Source organism: Fukomys damarensis, unplaced genomic scaffold (assembly GCF_012274545.1).
Source record: "Fukomys damarensis isolate Sample0158 unplaced genomic scaffold, DMR_v1.0_HiC HiC_scaffold_23, whole genome shotgun sequence".
Taxonomy (NCBI): Eukaryota; Metazoa; Chordata; class Mammalia; order Rodentia; family Bathyergidae; genus Fukomys; species Fukomys damarensis.
Genome location: NW_022900935.1, coordinates 39,815,195 through 39,821,892, shown reverse-complemented (window position 1 = coordinate 39,821,892; position 6,698 = coordinate 39,815,195). Strand labels below are relative to the sequence as shown.

Below are 6,698 nucleotides of genomic sequence, written 5' to 3'. Positions count from 1 at the left end.
GCTGCTCAAACTCATGCAATCCCCCTGCCTCAGCCTCCCAAGCATGGGAATTACAGGCATGTGCTACCACAGCCAACTCAGCATGGATTCTACACTCATCACTGGGGCTGTGCTCCACGCAGAGTGGGTGAGGAGGCCCCATTTGAGAGTGGCAGCATTGGAGTGACCAATGATGTCTTCCTCACAGGGGACCTCGGGGAGGTCGGAGCTCACCAGCCACTCAGGACTGCTGGGCCCTGTCGGTGCGTTCTTGGTGCTGTGTCCCAGCATGGCCCTCCTGGCATGGCCTCTTCGTTGCTCTGCCAGTGTGCACTGGGCCATCTGTCATGGCTCCACAGTTCCAGGAAATAGCAGTGTGGTTTCTTGAATCATGGCTTTCAGACTGGAGCTAATTGTCACAAGGTTGTTCCTCACTGGTAAAAATGCCCATTGCAGAAAATAAAGCACCCACTGAGCTTTGGGAGAGGGCTCTCTGCGGAGTGTTTTTACCTGGCTGTAATGACAAATGCCCAGCTGATTTTGGGCTGGCCATGGGGGCCAAGACTCACCAGCCGATTGAAACAATGTCTGGAAGAAACCACTGAAATTAAGCAAACATACCACATTGAGCTGCTACCCCTCCTTAGCCGGGTGTGATGCGCAGGGAGGCTGAGGCAGGAGTATCGCTGTGAGTTCGAGGCCAGCCTGGGCTACATAGTGAATTCCAGGTCAGTCTCAACTACATAGTGAGATCCTGTCTCAAAAACAAAACAAATCCTACCCATTCTTTTACTCTTTACAGCAATGTGAGTGTTTCTGTCTTGGTCTGATTGTTTGGTATTTCCTTTGTGGCCCTTGAAGCCCTGGTGATCCCTGGAGTCACACTAACCTGTAGTGTGATTTATGCATTCCTAGCTACACTGATACTCATTTTGACATAATTGAGCATTGGAGGAAAAGGGGGAAAATGACATCACTTGATTTATTTGGCTATTGCCTTGAGGGCCTTTAGAAAATGTGCTCTAGCCAGGTGTGGTGGTGCATACCTGTGATCCTAATACTCAGGAGGCTGAGGCAGGAGGATCACCTTGAGTTTGAGGCCAGCCTGGCCTACATCATGGGTTCAAGTCCAGCCTGGACTACATATGGAGACCCTGTTTCAAAAAAAAAATGTGGTCTAAACCAGACATGGTGGCCCATGCCTGTAACCACAGTACTCTGGGAGGCTGAGGCAGAAGGACTACAAGTTTAAGCCTATCCTGAGCAATTTAGTGACTTGGACTTAGCAAGACCCTGTCTCAAAATTCTTAAAGGGGAGTGGGTCTTGGGAATATAGCTTAGTGCAAAGGCCCTGGGTTTGAGCCCTAGAACTGTAAAGAACGACACCAAAAAAAAAAGGCGGGGAGGGAGAAAAAGAAAGCAGGGGTCTAGGCAGGTCTTTCTCTTTCAGGCTCATCTAGAAGTGTAGAAACTTATTTCCTCAACAGAGTCACCTTTTGCCACGACTCGCACCGTGTAGGGTCTGAAGCCAGGGAGATGAAGAAAAATGAAGAAACCGAGACTGTTCTTGAAAGCTTGGACCAGGTGGAACATAGCTTGTCAGGTGCTAATGGCCGGCCGAAGTCCCACACACTCTTTATTCATAGTGGAAGACAAACAGGCAGAGAAGGCCATGCCATGGGCTATCTGCAGGGCGGGAACAGGGACGGATACAGCGAACTGTCTCCCAGGGCTGTGCCGTCCAGGGTCACAGACACAGTCTAATCTATGGAGAAGAAAGCGGACAGGGAGGAGGCTGGGCTCCAGCAACCTTTACTCAAAGTATTTAAAAAATTACCTTCTAGGGTTATGTTCCTACCCTATTGCATGGTTTCAGCTGTTTTAGTTAGCCTCAGACATTCATGTTTTCTATTCACTTGAGTTTTGAAAACACCTCAAAGTCATCTGGGTCCACATGTCATCAGCCAGCTGTTTTCTGAGGTCTTCCCCATACTTTTTACATTTTAGCTTTTGCTGGAATAAAGCCCAGCTTTGGCTACCATTGCACTCCCTCCCTTCTACTTTGCTCCTAACACCTCACCGGCGAAGGTGGCAGACAGTGGAGCTTGTTAGAATTAGTGAGGCAAGTGTGGTGGCTCTTGGGAGGCTGAGGCAGGAGGATCACCATGAGTCTGAGGCCAGCCTGGGCTACATGGTGAGTTCAAGGCCATCCTAGACTATATAGTGAGACCTTGTACCAAAAAACCAAAACAATAAAAGAATGAGTGGGGAGGGTGGCTGGTCATGTGGCCCAGTAGCAGAGCATTTGTCTAGCATGCTCAAGGCTCTGGGTTTGATCCCCAATGCTGAAAATAACAAAACAAAATAAAAACCACATAGTGATGAAATATTAATGAAGAGATATTGAATGCAGGCTTGAAGGACTTTCTGGTATGTAAGGTACGTGAAATTTGTAACATCTATTTCAGCTGATTTTTTCTTCTTTCCTTCCAGATGCTGAGTAGTTGAAGTCACCAAATAAAATCAATCCTTGTCAAACTAGAGGCATAAGTTTATTGTTTCCTGATGGGGTAAACTAACCAGTTCTAAAATATCTTCAGGTTTCCTCTCTGACTCCAAATAACTTTGGCATGTATATTCATATCTATGAGGTGAAATCACCTTGCATCCTCTTTGTTAAAATACTTATTGAGAGGGCTGGGGATTTGGCTCAGTGGTTCCACCACCTGCCTCTCAAGCGCAAGGACATCCCCGGTACCAAAAAAAAAAAAAAAAAGGAAAAAAAAATTAGTGCATTAATTGATGTTTTACAAGCTCCTTGTTGCCAGGCGTGGTGGCACATGCCTGTAATCCTAGTACTCAGGAGGCTGAGGCAGGAGGATCGCTGTGAGTTCAAGACCAACCTGGGCTACACAGTGAGTTCCAGGTCAGTCTCAACTACATAGTGAGACCCTGTCTCAAAAACCACACACACACACACACAGACACACACACACAAAAAAAAACCAAGCTCCTTGTTGTCATTGTTTAGTATAATCTGAAGACATGTCTATAAAATAGATATTAATATTTTAAAAAACTGTATAGGAAGACAGATATTTTTGAGGCTTAACAGGGTAGAGAGACTTCTAGACTCCTAGGTCCAAAGATACAAGTGGTAACTATTTATAATCACACAACATGACCCAAAGACTTCACTATATGTGTTACCTGACCTTGGTTAGAAGAATTGGAAAATATTTCTCTTTATGGCTCAGGAGAACCCAGCAAGGGGCTGCAGCTTCCATTCTCCCAGAAATAAAAACGAGATCCCGTAGGGTTTTGTCCCCTCCATTGTCAGCGTGTGGCATTTCTGAGCATGGACTCCAAGTTGGGAAGGGATTTCCGTCCCTTGGCCTTAGGGGCGCCGGCTGGGAGGCGGGAATATTTTAGAGTGGGTCAGAGAGGATCGCAGCTTCCACACACACGGCTTCGTGCTTCTTGGCCCAGCTGCTGGGCTTGTCCCTGTCCCCTTTACAGCAGCTGTTATTTGCGTCTGCAGAGGATTAACGGGCAGTGTTGCAGCTGAGGTCCCTTCAGACATATTTAGTTAAGATAGGAACTGTTTCTGTGGTGCCAGTCATCAAACCCAGGGCCTGGTACATTCCAGGCAAGAGCTACACATTGCGGCCATGAATATTTGTTAACAGGCAGTAAAGCATACAGGCCATGTAATGCTACCCGGCCACGTACACACCACCCGACCCTACCATTTTCAATCTCATGTTACCCTCCACTCCAAGAAATAAAATATTACAGATTGCAAGCTGGCTTGGTGCATGTCTGTAATCCCAGCTGCTTGGGAGGCTGAGGCAGGAGGCTGGCAAGTTCGAGGCCAGCCCAGGTAACTCAGCAAGACCCTATTAAAAAAATTTAAAAATGAGGGCTGGGAACTTAGCTCAGTGGTGCCGCCGCTGCCTAACTCACAGCGCAAGGTCCTGAGTTCGATCCCTGGTACCAATAAATGAATGAATAAACAAATAAGCAAGCATGGTTGTGCACACCTGTAATCCTAATACTCTGGGAAACTGAGGCTGAGGGATTGCAAATTTGAGCCCTGCCTGGGCAGTTTAATGATTTACAGAGAATCTGTCTCAAAATATGAAGTAAAAGAGGGCTGGGGAATGTAGCTCTAGGCAAAGGCCCTGGGATGAGTTTTCAGTACCAACCATTCAACAAACATATAAAATAAGGGCTAGGGATGCAATTCAGTGGTAGAGCACTTGCCTGGCACATGCAAGGGCCCGAGTTTGATCCCCACTAGTGCAAAACTAAATTAAATAGTTACATTAAATTAAGTGGGCTTGAACCCGTGATGATCCTCTTGCCTCAGCCTCCTGAGTGCTGGGATTACAGGCATACACCACCATGCCCTGCCTATTACTTATTTTTTAAAAATATTATTAGCTGATACATAAAAATGTAAAAGCTGGCTGGGCATGGTTGTGCACAGCTGTCATCTCAGCTGAAGCAGGAAGATTGCAAGTTTGAGCCCAATCTAGGCAATTTGATGATTTGGTGAGCAGTGCAAAGGCCCTGGGTTAAATCCATACTTCCATTAAAAAACAAACAAACAAAAAACCAATTGCGGGGCCAGGGATTTAGCTCAGTGGTTCCACTGCCTGCCTCACAAGTGCAAGGACTGGAGTTCAATCCCCGGTACCACAAACAAAACAAAACAAAACAAAACCCTGTACACTTGGGTGGAGTACCATGTTATGTTTAGATACATGTATACATTGTAATGTTTCAATCAGGTTAAAGATACCTATATCTTTATCATTTCTTAATGGTGTACTTTCAAAACCTTTTCCACTAGCTTTTTGAAGTGTACAGTACATTACTGTCAATAGCCACCCCAGTAGCACCCCAGAACCTCTCAGTATCCCTTGATCAACATTTTCCTATCCTTATTTTTTTTTTCTGGCAGAGCTGGGGATGAAACCTAGACCTGACACTTGCTAAGTTAGCACTCTTCCACTGAACTGCACCTCCAGCCCATTTTTTGTCTTTTTTTTTTTTTTTTTTTTTTTTTTTTTTTTTTTTTTTTTTTTTTTTTTTTTTGGTATTGGGGATTGAACTCAGGACCTTGTGCTTGCAAGGCAGGTGGCAGCACCACTGAGCTAAATCACCAGCCTATTGTTTTTTTTGTTTGTTTGTTTGTTTGTTTTTGAGACAGGGTTTCACTATGTAGTTGAGACTGACCTGGAACTCACTGTGTAGCCCAGGCTGGTCTTGAGCTCACAGCGATCCTCCTGCTTCAGCCTCCTGACTGATGTGATTACAGGAGTGCGCCACCATGCCCAGCTTGTCATTGTTGTATTTTTGAAACAGGGTCTCACTCTGTGGTTCAGGCTGGCCCTGAACTCACTGTGGAGTACAGGCTGCCTCTGTCTCCGGAGTGCTATGGTTACAGGGGTGTACCACCACGCACAGCCCCAATTAAAAAAAAAAAGAACATTTCATTCCTGGTTTTAGGAAGTGATTGCTTTGGTGTAAGCCATGCAAATCCTTTTGTGGGTTGGTGGAGTAGAAAATTCCTACTAAAATGCGAAATGGCCAATAAATATTGAATGATTGAAAAGTCAGAGGACTTTAGTGGTAGTTGATTTTCCAGAACTATTAGTGTAGAAAATTTAATTTCAATGTGGATATGCTTGTTAAATCCAGCCCGTTATGCCCAATAATATTGTATTGAATTCAGGGGGCAAAAAAAGAAATCTGATTTTACTTCCCATTTCTGCTAGTAAACCCCTAAACATTTCACAACCTTAGAAAGTAGTGGTGCTTGGCATGCGAGGGGCAGCTGCCTATCTTATCGCTGAGTATACTGCCCATGACCAGTACAGTAGTGGGCTTTTCTCTGGGGCTGGTAAAGTATTCTCTCGTGCTCTTGGGCTTTGGATTCTAGCAGCCCTCTCAAGGGCACCTCGCGCGTGGGGGCTCTCGATTCCTTCACCTGGGGACACAAAGCGTTTTGTTCCTTTCCTCCCAGCCCGCACGCGCTCGCGGAGTCATGCTTTTCCATTACTCATTCCGCCTTTTCTCCCAAGGTGGCGTGTGGGAGGTGTTGCGCGCGGGATCGATAAGAATAGGCCAGGAAGCTCTCTGCGGGCTCCGCTCATCCGCGTGCGTGGCTCGGATCGCGCAGCTCCCTGAGAGATGTTTTCCAGACTCACGATGACTCCACTCTCGGCCGCTCCCTTAGGAATCCCGGCTCCCCAGCCGGCGTCCGGTCCGTCCAGTCCCGCCCCGCCCCGCCCCACTCAGCCAACCTTTTGTCCACTCGCAATGCGGATTATCGGGCGGCCGACGCAGGGCCGCTGCCCACTGACGACCTCCGGGGGTCACCCGGGAGGGAACCCGGGCGCCGCCTTTGCCCACCCCGCACCCCCGCAGCGGCTTCGGCTCCTTGGCCACCAGGGGGCGCTCGGGTGTCTCCGGAGCCCTTAGCATCCTCCTGCCCCTCCCTGTCTCCCCTGCGATTCGCCTGCAGCCTCCAGGTCTGCGCTCTTATTGGTCGCTTCCTGCGTCAGTCGGGGGCCCTGGGCGGGAGGAGGTGACGCGAGGCGCCTGGTTTGGGGCGGTGCCCATCGCCGGCGGCTGCGGGCGGAGTTTCTGGATCCGAGACGCTGGGCAGTCAGACGGCCAAGGTCCCTGGAGGTGTCCGCGCGGACTGC

The 6,698-nt window shown here is 47.9% G+C and overlaps 1 long non-coding RNA gene across 1 annotated transcript in view; it reads left to right on the top strand.

Annotated features, from left to right (window-relative positions):
• Positions 1-2,518, top strand: part of LOC104864853 — a 3,446-nt gene extending 928 nt beyond the window's left edge. Inside the window, exons 2-3 of the long non-coding RNA XR_781003.1 lie at positions 1,430-1,582; positions 2,473-2,518. This is a non-coding gene — a long non-coding RNA (uncharacterized LOC104864853). The remainder of the gene's footprint in view (positions 1-1,429; positions 1,583-2,472) is intronic.
• The last annotated feature ends 4,180 nt before the right edge of the window (positions 2,519-6,698 follow it).